Raw genomic sequence first — 12,400 nt, 5'->3', positions numbered from 1 at the left:
CCCACCCTCGTGACCACCTCTTTGATCCCTTGCAGTAGGGTCCAAGTCTCCTGGGTCACGTTCGGTGAGAAAATCACGTTTCCGAAGATTTTATTCCGTTTGGACTCCGTTTGATATTCTGTTTATCCGAAACACTGAAATAGGCAAAAAACAACAATTCTGGGCTGGGCCTCCAGTTAATAGGTTAGTCCCAAAAATAATATAAAAGTGGAAAATAAAGCCCAATATAGTCCAAAATAGTAGATAATATAGCATGGAGCAATCAAAAATTATAGATACGTTGGAGACGTATCAGGCATCCCCAAGCTTAATTCCCGCTCGTCCTCGAGTAGGTAAATGATAAAAAGAGAATTTTTGATGCGGAGTGCTACTTGGCATAATTTCAATGCAAATCTTCTTAATTGTCGTATGAATATTCAGATTAGAAAGATTCAAGACAAAAGTTTATATTGACATAGAAAATAATAATACTTCAAGCATACTAACAAAGCAATTATGTCTTCTCAAAATAACATGGCCAAAGAAAGTTATCCCTACAAAATCATATAGTCTGGCTATGCTCCATCTTCCCTGCACAAAGTATTTAAATCATGCAGAACCCCGATGACAAGCCAAGCAATTGTTTCATACTCTAACTTTTTCAAAACTTTTTCAATCTTCACGCAATACATGAGCGTGAGCCATGGATATAGAACTATAGGTGGAATAGAAGGGTAGTTGTGGAGAAGACAAAAAGGAGAAGATAGTCTCACATCGACTAGGCGTATCAACGGGCTATGGAGATGCCCATCAATAGATATCAATGTGAGTGAGTAGGGATTTCCATGCAACAAATGCACTAGAGCTATAAATGTATGAAAGCTCAACAAAAGAAACTAGTGGGTATGCATCCAACTTGCTTGCTCACGAAGACCTAGGGCAATTTGAGGAAGCCCATCATTGGAATATACAAGCCAAGTTCTATAACGTAAAATTCCCACTAGTATATGAAAGTGACAATATATGAGACTCTGTATATGAAGAACATGGTGCTACTTTGAAGCACAATATATGAGACTTGCTATATCATGGTGCTACTTTGAAGCACAAGTGTGGAAAAAAGGATAGTAGCATTGCCCCTTTTATATTTTTTATTTTTTTGGCCTTCTTTTTTTTCTTTGGCCTTTCCCTTTTTTGGGGACAATGCTCTATTGAATGATGATCATCACACTTCTATTTATTTACAACTCAATGATTACAACTCGATACTAAAACTAAGTATGACTCTATATGAATGCCTCCGGCGGTGTACCGGGATATGCTATGAATCACGAGTGACAAGTATGAAAGAATTATGAACGGTGGCTTTGCCACAAATACTATGTCAACTACATGATCATGCTAAGCAATATGACAATGATGGATGTGTCATGATGAACTAGATGGTGGAAAGTTGCATGGCAATATATCTCGGAATGGCTATGGAAATGCCATAATAGGTAGGTATGGTGGCTGTTTTGAGGAAGGTATATGGTAGGTGTATGATACCGGTGAAAGTTGTGTGGTATTAGAGAGGCTAACAAGGGTGGAAGGGTGGGAGTGCGTATAATCCATGGACTCAACATTAGTCATAAAGAACTCATATACTTATTGCAAAAAAATTAGAAGTTATCAAAGCAAAGTATTACGCGCATGCTCCTAGGGGGATATATTGGTAGAAAAAGACCATCGCTCGTCCCCGACCGCCACTCATAAGGAAGACAATCAAAAAATAAATCATGCTCCGACTTCATCACATAACGGTTCACCATACGTGCATGCTACGGGAATCACAAACTTCAACACAAGTATTCTTTAAATTCACAACTACTCAACTAGCATGAGTTTAATATTATCACCTCCATATCTCAAAACAATTATCATGCTTCAATCTTTTCTTAGTATTCAACACACTCAAAAGAAAGTTTCACAAATCTTGAATACCAAGAATATTATTATTAGGCAAATTACCATGCTATTAAGAGACTCTCAAAATAATTTAAGTGAAGCATGAGAGATCAATAGTTTCTTTAAAATGAATCCACCACCGTGCTCTAAAAAGATCTAAGTGAAGCACATGGAGCAAAATTATCTAGCTCAAAAGATATAAGTGAAGCACATAGATAAAAATTATCTAGCTCAAAAGATATAAGTGAAGCACATAGAGCAAAATTATCTAGCTCAAAAGATATAAGTGAAGCACATAGAGCAAAATTATCTAGCTCAAAGGATATAAGTGAAGCACATAGTGTATTCTATCAAATTTTAATTCATGTATGGCTCTATCAAAAGGTGTGTACAGCAAGGATGATTGTGGCATACTAACAAACAAAGACACAAATAACACAAGACGCTCCAAGCAAAACACATATCATGTTGGTGAATAAAAATATAGCTCCAAGTAAATTACCGATGGAAGTGGACGAAAGAGGGGATGCCTTCCGGGGGCATCCCCAAGCTTTGAATTTTTGATGTCCTTGGACTATCTTGGGGGTTCCATGGGCATCCCCAATCTTAGGCTCTTTCCACTCCTTGTTCCATGATCCATCAAAAGAATTCACCCAAAACTTGAAAACTTCACAACACAAAACTCAAAATAGAAAACTCGTGAGCTCCGTTAGCGAAAGAAAACAAAAGACCGCTTCAAGGTACTGTAATGAACTCATTCTTTATTTATATTGGTGTTAAACCTACTGTATTCCAACTTCTCTATGGATTATAAACTATTTTACTAGCCATAGATTCATCAAAATAAGCAAACAACACACGAAAAACAGAATCTGTCAAAAACAGAACAGTCTGTAGTAATCTGTAGCTAGCGCAATATATGGTACCCCAAAAATTCTAAAATAAATTTCTGGACGTGAGGAATTTATCTATTAATCATATTCAAAAATAATTAACTAAATATCACTCTTCCAATAAAAATGACAGCAGTTCTCGTGAGCGCTAAAGTTTCTGTTTTTTACAGCAAGTTCAACAAGACTTTCCCCAAGTCTTCCCAACGGTTCTACTTGGCACAAACACTAATTAAACACAAAAAACACAACCAAAACATAGGCTAAATAATTTATTTATTACTAAACAGGAGCAAAAATCAAGGAATAAAAATAAAATTGGGTTTCCTCCCAACAAGCGCTATCGTTTAACGCCCCTAGCTAGGCATAACGAGCAAGAATAGATCTAGGTATTGCCATCTTTGGTAGGCAATCCATAAGTGGCTCTCATGATAGTTTCATATGGTAGTTTTATTTTATTTCTTGGAAAGTGTTCCATGCCCTTTTTTAATGGAAATTGAAATCTAATATTCCCTTCCTTTATATCAATAATCGCACCAACCGTTCTAAGGAAAGGTCTACCAAGAATAATAGGGCAAGAAGGATTGCAATCTATATCAAGAACAATGAAATCTACGGGCACATAATTCCTATTCGCAACAATAAGAACATCATTAATTCTTCCCATAGATTTCTTAATAGTGGAATCTGCAAGATGCAAGTTTAGAGAGCAATCATCAAAATTACGGAAATCTAGTAAATCACACAAAGTCTTGGGAATAGTAGAGACACTAGCACCAAATCACACAAAGCATAAAACTCATGATCTTTAATTTCAATTTTAATAGTTGGTTCCCACTCATCATAGAGTTTTCTAGGGATAGAAACTTTCAACTCAAGTCTTTCTTCATAATATTGCATCAAGGCATCAACAATATGTTCGGTGAAGGCTTTATTTCGACTATAAGCATGTGGAGAATTTAGCACAGATTGAAACAAGGAAATACAATCAATCAAAGAGCAATTTTCATAATTAAATTCCTTGAAATCCAATATAGTGGGTTTAGCAACATCTAGATTTTTATTTCTTTCAATCCCACTTTCATCAATTTCATCATTAAGATCTAAACACTCTGAATTTTTAGAATGCCTTCTAGGTAAAGGAAGATCATATTCAGTTTCATAAAGATTCATATTGCAAAATAAAGATTTAATTGGAGACACATGAATAACTTTTAGATCTTCATCTTGATTTTCATAGGAATAGGAAGAACACGCTTTAATAAAGGCATCTTTGGAAGCACGCATCCTAGCGGTTCTTTCCTTACACTCATCAATTGAAATTCTCATGGCTTTTAGAGACTCATTAATATCATGCTTAGGTGGAATAGATCTAAGTTTCAAAGCATCAACATCAAGAGCAATTCTATCAACATTCCTAGCCAAATCATCAATCTTAAGCAATTTTTCTTCAATCATAGCATTAAAATTCTTTTGCGAAGAAATAAATTCTTTAATATTAGTTTCAAAATCAGAGGACATCTTATTATAATTTCCATAAGAGTTGTTGTAGGAATTCCCATAATTATTAGAAGGATTACTAGGATATGGCCTAGGATTAAAATTCCCTCTATAAGCGGTGTTACCAAAATTGTTCCTACCAACAAAATTCACATCCATAGATTCATTGTTATTCTCAATCAAAGTAGACAAAGGCATATCATTAGGATCAGAAGAAACACTCTTAGTAGCAAATAATTTCATAAGTTCATCCATCTTTCCACTCAACACATTAATTTCTTCTATCGCATGCACTTTTTTATTAGAAGTTTTTTCAGTATGCCATTGAGAATAATTAACCATAATATTATCTAGGAGTTTAGTAGCATCTCCTAAAGTGATTTCCATAAAAGTGCATCCCGCGGCCGAATCTAAAAGATTTCTAGAAGCAAAATTCAATGCGGGATAATTTTTTTGTATAATCATCCACAAATTCAATCCATGAGTAGGGCAATTACGTATCATTAATTTCATTCTCTCCCAAGCTTGTGCAACATGTTCATGATCAAGTTGTTTAAAGTTCATTATATCGTTTCTAAGAGAGATGATCTTAGCGGGAGGAAAATACTTAGAGATAAAAGCATCTTTGCATTTGTTCCATGAATCAATACTATTCTTAGGCAAAGATGAAAACCAAGCTTTAGCACAATCTCTAAGCGAAAAAGGAAATAACTTCAATTTAACGACATCATTATTGACATCTTTTTTATTTTGCACATCACATAAATCAACGAAGCTATTCACATGAGTAGCGGCATCTTCACTAGGAAGGCCGGCGAATTGATCTTTCATAACAAGATTCAACAAAGCAGCATTAATTTACAAGATTCAGCATCGGTAAGAGGAGCAATTGGAGTGCTAAGGAAATCATTATTATTGGTATTGGTGAAGTCACACAATTTGGTAGTATCTTGAGCCATCGCGACAAACAAGCAATCTAACACACGGGCAAACAAAAAGCAAGCGAACAAAAAGAGGCAAACAGAGAGGGAGGATAGAGATAGAGGGCAAATAAAACGGCAAGGGTGAATTGGGGGGAGAGGAAAACGAGAGGCAAATGGCAAATAATGTAGTGTGAGAGATAGGGATTGTGATGGGTACTTGGTATATTGACTTTTGCGTAGACTCCCCGGCAACGGCGCCAGAAATCCTTCTTGCTACGTCTTGAGCTTGTGTTGGTTTTCCCCGAAGAGGAAGGGATGATGCAGCAGAGTAGCGTAAGTATTTCCCTCAGTTTTTGAGAACCAAGGTATCAATCCAGTAGGAGCCCACGCTCAAGTCCCTCGTACCTGCACAAAGCGATAGCTACTCGCAACCAACGCGATTAGGGGTTGTCAAGCCCTTCACGGTCACTTACGAGAGTGAGATCTGACAGATAGAATATTTTTGGTATTTTTGATATAAAGATGCAAAGTAAAAAGTAAAGGCAAAGTAAATAGCAAAACAATATAAAAGTAATGGAGATTGATATGATGAGAATAGACCCGGGGGCCATAGGTTTCACTAGTGGCTTCTCTCAAGAGCATAAGTATTCTACAGTGGGTGAACAAATTACTGTTGAGCAATTGATAGAATTGTGCATAATTATGAGAATATCTAGGCATGATCATGTATATATGCATCACGTCCGTGACAAGTAGATCGAAACGATTCTGCATCTACTACTATTACTCCACTTATCGACCGCCATCCAGCATGCATCTAGAGTATTAAGTTAAAAACAGAGTAACGCCTTAAGTAAGATGACATGATGTAGAGAGATAAATTCATGCAGTATGAAATAAACCCCATCTTGTTATCCTCGATGGCAATGATACAATACCTGCCTTGCTGCCCCTTCTGTCACTGGGTAAGGACACCGCAAGATCGAACCCAAAGCTAAGCACTTCTCTCATGGCAAGAACTACCAATCTAGTTGGCCAAACCAAACAGATAATTCGAAGAGACTTGCAAAGATAACCAATCATGCATAAAAGAATTCAGAGAAGATTCAAATATTATTCATAGATAGACTTGATCATAAACCCACAATTCATCGGTCTCAACAAACACACCGCAAAAAGAAGATTACATCGAATAGATCTCCACAAGAGAGGGGGAGAACTTTGTATTGAGATTCAAAGAGAGAGAAGAAGCCATCTAGCTACTAACTATGGACCCGAAGGTCTGAGGTAAACTACTCACACTTCATCGGAGGGGCTAGGATGATGTAGAAGCCCTCCCTAATGACGGCCCTCTTCCGGCGAAGCTCCGGAACAGGCCCCAAGATGGGATCTCATGGATACAGAAAGTTGCGGTGGTGGAATTAGGTTTTTGGCTCTTGTTCTGATTGTTTGGGGGTACGTGTGTATATATAGGAGGAAGGGTACGTCGGTGGAGCACTAAGGGGCCCATGAGGCAGGGGGGCGCCCCCCACCCTCGTGACCACCTCTTTGATCCCTTGCAGTAGGGTCCAAGTCTCCTGGATCACGTTCAGTAAGAAAATCACGTTTCCGAAGATTTGATTCCGTTTGGACTCCATTTGATATTCTGTTTATCCGAAACACTGAAATAGGCAAAAAACAGCAAATTTGGGCTGGGCCTCCGGTTAATAGGTTAGTCCCAAAAATAATATAAAAGTGGAAAATAAAGCCCAATATAGTCCAAACAGTAGATAATATAGCATGGAGCAATCAAAAATTATAGATACGTTGGAGACGTATCAATGATATCTCGCTAGCCCTTTTTGAGACCGCAAAACATAAATGTAGAGCACCTTTAAAGACCAAGGACTGACTAGACATTGTAATTCATGGTAAAAGAGATCCAGTCAAGTCATACTCATTGTAAACTAACAGTAATGAATGCAAATGACAGCGGTGCTCTCCAACTGGTGCTTTTTAATAAGAGGATGATGACTCGGCATAAAAGTAAACAGATAGGCCTTTCGCGGAGGGAAGCAGGGATTTGTAGAGGTGCCAGAGCTTGGTTTTGAAACAGAGGTGAATAATATTTTGAGCGGTATACTTTCATTGTCAACATAACAACCAAGAGATGGCGATATCTTCCATGCTACACACATTATAGGCGGTTCCCAAACAGAATGGTAAATTTTTATACTCCCCCTTCCACCAACAAGCATCAATCCATGGCTTGCTCGAAACAACGAGTGCCTCCAACTAACAAGAGTCCCAGGGGGAGTTTTGTTTGCAATTATTTTGATTTAGTTTGCATAAAGCATGGGACTGGGCATCCCGGTGACCAGCCATTTATCTCGTGAGTGAGGAGCGGAGTCCACTCCTCTTGAGAATAACCCACCTAACATGGAAGATACAGGCAGCCCTAGTTGATACATGGGCTATTCGAGCATACCAAACAGGATATTTATTTGAAGGTTTAGAGTTTGGCACATACAAATTTACTTGGAACGGCAGGTAGATACCGTATATAGGTAGGTATAGTGGACTCATGTGGAATAACTTTGGTGTTTAAGGAGTTTGAATGCACAAGCAGTATTCCCGCTTAGTACAGGTGAAGGCTAGCAAAAGACTGGGAAGCGATCAACTAGAGAGCGACAACAGTCATGAACATGCATTAAAATTAATCAACACCGAATGCAAGCATGAGTAGGATATAATCCACCATGAACATAAATATCGTGAAGGCTATGTTGATTTTGTTTCAACTACATGCATGAACATGTGCCATGTCAAGTCACTTAAATCATTCAGAGGAGGATACCACCCTATCATACCACATCATAACCATTTTAATAGCATGTTGGCACGCAAGGTAAACCATTATAACTCATAGCTAATCAAGCATGGCATAAGAAACTATGATTTCTAATTGTCATTGCAAACATGTTTATTCATAATAGGCTGAATCAGGAACGATGAACTAATCATATTTACAAAAACAAAAGAGGTCGAGTTCATACCAGCTTTTCTCATCTCAGCCAGTCCATCATATATCATCATAATTGCCTTTAACTTGCACGATCGAATGATGTGAATAATAATAATAGTGCATGTGCATTGGACTAAGCTGGAATCTCCAAGCATTCAATAAACAAGAGAAGACAAGGCAATATGGGCTCTTTTGTCAGATAAACAATAATGCATATAAGAGCCACTTCAACAATTTAATTATGGTCTTCTCCTATCGACCCCCAAAGAAAAGAAAAGAAATAAAACTATTTACACGGGAAAGCTCCCAACAAGCAAAAGAAGAATAGGAAATCTTTTGGGTTTTCTTTTTAATTACTACTACAAGCATGGAAAGTAAACTAATTAAAAGCTACAACTAATTTTTTTGGTTTTTTAAGGTTTATTAAACACACAAGAAGAAAGCATAAAAAGGAAAATAAACTATCATGGATGATACAATGAAAAAGTATGAGCACCGACATCTAGCAATGAGCGTGTGAACATAAATGTAATGTCAGTGGGAAATACGTACTCCCCCAAGCTTAGGCTTTTGGCCTAAGTTGGTCTATGGCCACGGCTGGCCTGGCGGATATCCATAATAATAGTTGGGTTCGTACTGAGAAGAAGAAGAGGAAGACTCCGATTGCCACTGGCTGACAATCATCTCCGGATCCCACTGGTAATTAGACTGTCGTGGAGGATCAACTTGTGGTTCCGGCTCTGCCTTCTCAGCTGGTGCAGGGTTCCGGTAGGCGTGAATAGCCTTCAACGGAACAAGGTACCTGCCTGAAGATAAATCAAACAAAGAAGGAGCAGGCAGGGTAATAGTCTCATGATGATGTTTGTTAAAGAACAATTGATATTTAAGCTCCCCTTCCCTATTCTTAACAATAAAATCATGTGCCACCATACTTTTATAATCTAGATAAACACGACGCGACACTTTTTCTCCCTTCTCATAATGCCTAACGGGTATGTTAAAATGTGCAGCTAGGCGTGAAGCATAGATGCCTCCAAAGATGGGGCCCTTTGTATGGTTCAGACTTAACCGTTTGACAATAATGCCACCCATACTAGCAGAGTTATCACCATATAAACCATGGAGCAAAATAATAATATCAGGGATACTAAGGTTTCCATAGTTTCCACGACCAATTAAGCAACGACTAGCAAATAATGCAAAATAACGTAAAACAAGAAAAATGTATGCTAGTGATTCGTGCATCGGAAATCTTCCTTGTTTCTGAAAGTGCGTTATATCGACTAGAGGGGGGTGAATAGGCGATTTTTACGAAATTCTTCACTGAGGAATTTGCCGGTGAGGAAATTCCTTAGCGAAGAACTACTAGCAGCGGAATAAGTACTCAAAAGTAAACATAACAAAATACAAGCATAGTCATCATGATGAAATGAAGACAGGCACAGAGTACATGAAGCATAATCACAGGATAACACAGGATGAAGACAAACAAACTGAAGAAATTGAACTGAGGAAATTTAGAAAGTCTTCAGTCAAAGTCTTCAAGCACAGATATGAACAAACACACAGCACAATTATGAGGAAATGAAAGAGTTGAGGAAATAGAACCAGTAAGCTTGGTGAAGACAATGATTTGGTAGACCAGTTCCAACTGCTGTCTCAGTTGTACGTCTGGTTGGAGCGGCTGAGTATTTAAACTCGAGGACACACAGTCCCGAACACCCAGTCAAGGACACTTAGTCCAAGACACCCAGTCCTCACCATATTCTCCTTGAACTAAGGTCACACATACCTCATCCAATCACTCATGGTAAGTCTTCAGCCGACTTCCAAACCTTCACAAACTTGGTCACTCGGCGATCCACAATTTCTCTTGGATGCTCTAGACCATGACGCCTAACCGTCTGGAAGAAGCACAGTCTTCAAAGGTAACAAGCGTCGGATCCACTCAGGATCAATCTCTTCAGTGATGCTCAATCACTTGGGGTTTGTAGGTGTTTGGGTTTTGGGTTTTGGGTTTTTTGTTTTTCCTCACTTGATGATTTTCGCTCAAAGTCCTCAGAGGATGGGTTGCTCTCAAATGACAAGTGTCAGTTTCTCTCGGAGCATCCAACCAGCTAGTGGTTGTAGGGGCGGCTATTTATAGCCTAGGGAGCAGCCCGACATGATAATACATAAATGCCCTTCAATGATATGACCGTTAGGTGGATAGATATTTTGGGACAGCTGGCGCATAGCACAGCAATGGTCGGAATTTTGAGTAGTAGAATCCTTAGGGCTATCATGTTCCTCACTGTGTAGGCAATCCGCACTGGCGAATTCCTAACTCCTCAGTCAGGACAAATTCCTCAGAGACCAGAAGAACTTCGTCTCTGTCACTGAAGAATTGACTGATCTGTAAGAGATTTCCAATGGCTTCACTCGAAGGGATTGGTAGGTGTAGGATTTTGAGTTGAGCATCACATGGAAATTTTTCCTTAGTATTTCCTCGACCCCCTTTAACAGTACGGTGTTTCCTATGACTCAAGAAAGAGAAATGAAACTACGAAAACAAAAGTCTTCTCGCTTCATGTTCCTCGAAAGAATACCAAGTCTTCACGGACACACCAATTTCTTCACTTTCAAAGTCTTCATGAAAGTCTTCAGAAATACCAAAATCTTAAGTCGAAGATGTTCATTCTTAGGGGTCGACTTTTCCTGTAAATATCAAACTCCTCATAGACTTATAGACCTGTGTACACTCACAAACGCATTAGTCCCTTAACCTATAAGTCTTCAATACACCAAAATCACTAAGGGGCACTAGATGCACTTACAATCTCTGCCTTTTTGGTGATTGATGACAATATAGGTTAAGTTTTCAACGGGGATAAACATATGAAGTGTAACTACTGATATTGAGGAATTTGATTGCAAGATATAGAAGAACTCCCCCTAAAGATGTGCATAGTGAGGAATTTGCTTTTGAAGCAATGCACACTTGAAGAGTTGAATCATGGAGATCTCCCCCTATATCTTGTAATTCATACACGCATTTAACATATAATATGAAGAATTTGAAATGCATGATGAAATATGGTGCCTGATGAAATTCAGCATGCGTGCAATAATATTTAACAAGGAATAAGCATGCAGAATAGTGTATCAAGAGTATCAGAGCACAGTGCATCAAAAGTATCAGAGCACCATCGGGTTTAAGATTACAACTCGATCCAATAAAGTTTCAGAAGAACGAGAGTTGTAACTTAGCAAAAAAAACGCCCATATAGTAGACCCGCTTGAAGACTAACTCATAGTTCTCCCCCTTTGTCATCGAATGATCAAAAGGATCGAAAATGAGGACTAACGCCCCTGAAGATAATCATGTTGATGAAGGAGCGCCAGCGTTGTTGGGGTCGTTTGTTGATGTAGGGCCTGCCGCAGTGTCTTCCAAATCTTCATGTTCATCAGTGTCGCGTGATGAAGAAAATGAGCTGGACACCAGAGAAGGAACCTGGACCTTCTTGAATTTCTTCTGTGGAGGTGCAGACCAGTCAAAATCTTCTTTGAGACCCATGTTCTTCAGATCTTCTTCACCATATAGATGTGACAGGATTGCCCAGGTGCAACCGAAGACTTGATGGAGGTAGTAGTGGTTTTTCTTCACTGCATTGTGTGTGGCAGTCATGTTGTGAAGAAGTGAACTAAACTGACGCTTAACCCATTTGTGATTTCGATCCACCTTCTGGTGAAGACTAAGCAAAAGTTCATGGCCAGTCATCACGCACGGAGCAGTGGCTTGAGGAGTGGACTTAGGTGCATTGGCAGAGTCATGTGTGGCAGAGTCATCATTGGTGGAATAAGATGCAGCTTTGCGAAACTGACCATCCAATGGACGAATACCTTCATCAATTACAGCTGGTGCCTTGCCCTTTCCATCAACTGAGGAATGTGTCTGCTTGAGGACTTCAATTGGGGGCAAGTAGCTGAGGTGATTCTGGAAATCAGCTTTGTAGTTGAGTGAAGACCTTGTCCTGAGAAATCTCATGATCCAAGGTGCATAAGGCTTCAGCAGCAGTTTCATCAGCGCTAGTGGCTGGAATTTCCTCATGGACAGATGTAGTGGGATGAGTTTCTTCAGAGTCCATGTGAACAGTTTGTGTGGGGGACTGAGGAAT

Source organism: Triticum dicoccoides, chromosome 7A (genome assembly GCF_002162155.2).
Source record: "Triticum dicoccoides isolate Atlit2015 ecotype Zavitan chromosome 7A, WEW_v2.0, whole genome shotgun sequence".
Lineage (NCBI taxonomy): Eukaryota > Viridiplantae > Streptophyta > Magnoliopsida > Poales > Poaceae > Triticum > Triticum dicoccoides.
This window is presented reverse-complemented; position numbering follows the sequence as displayed.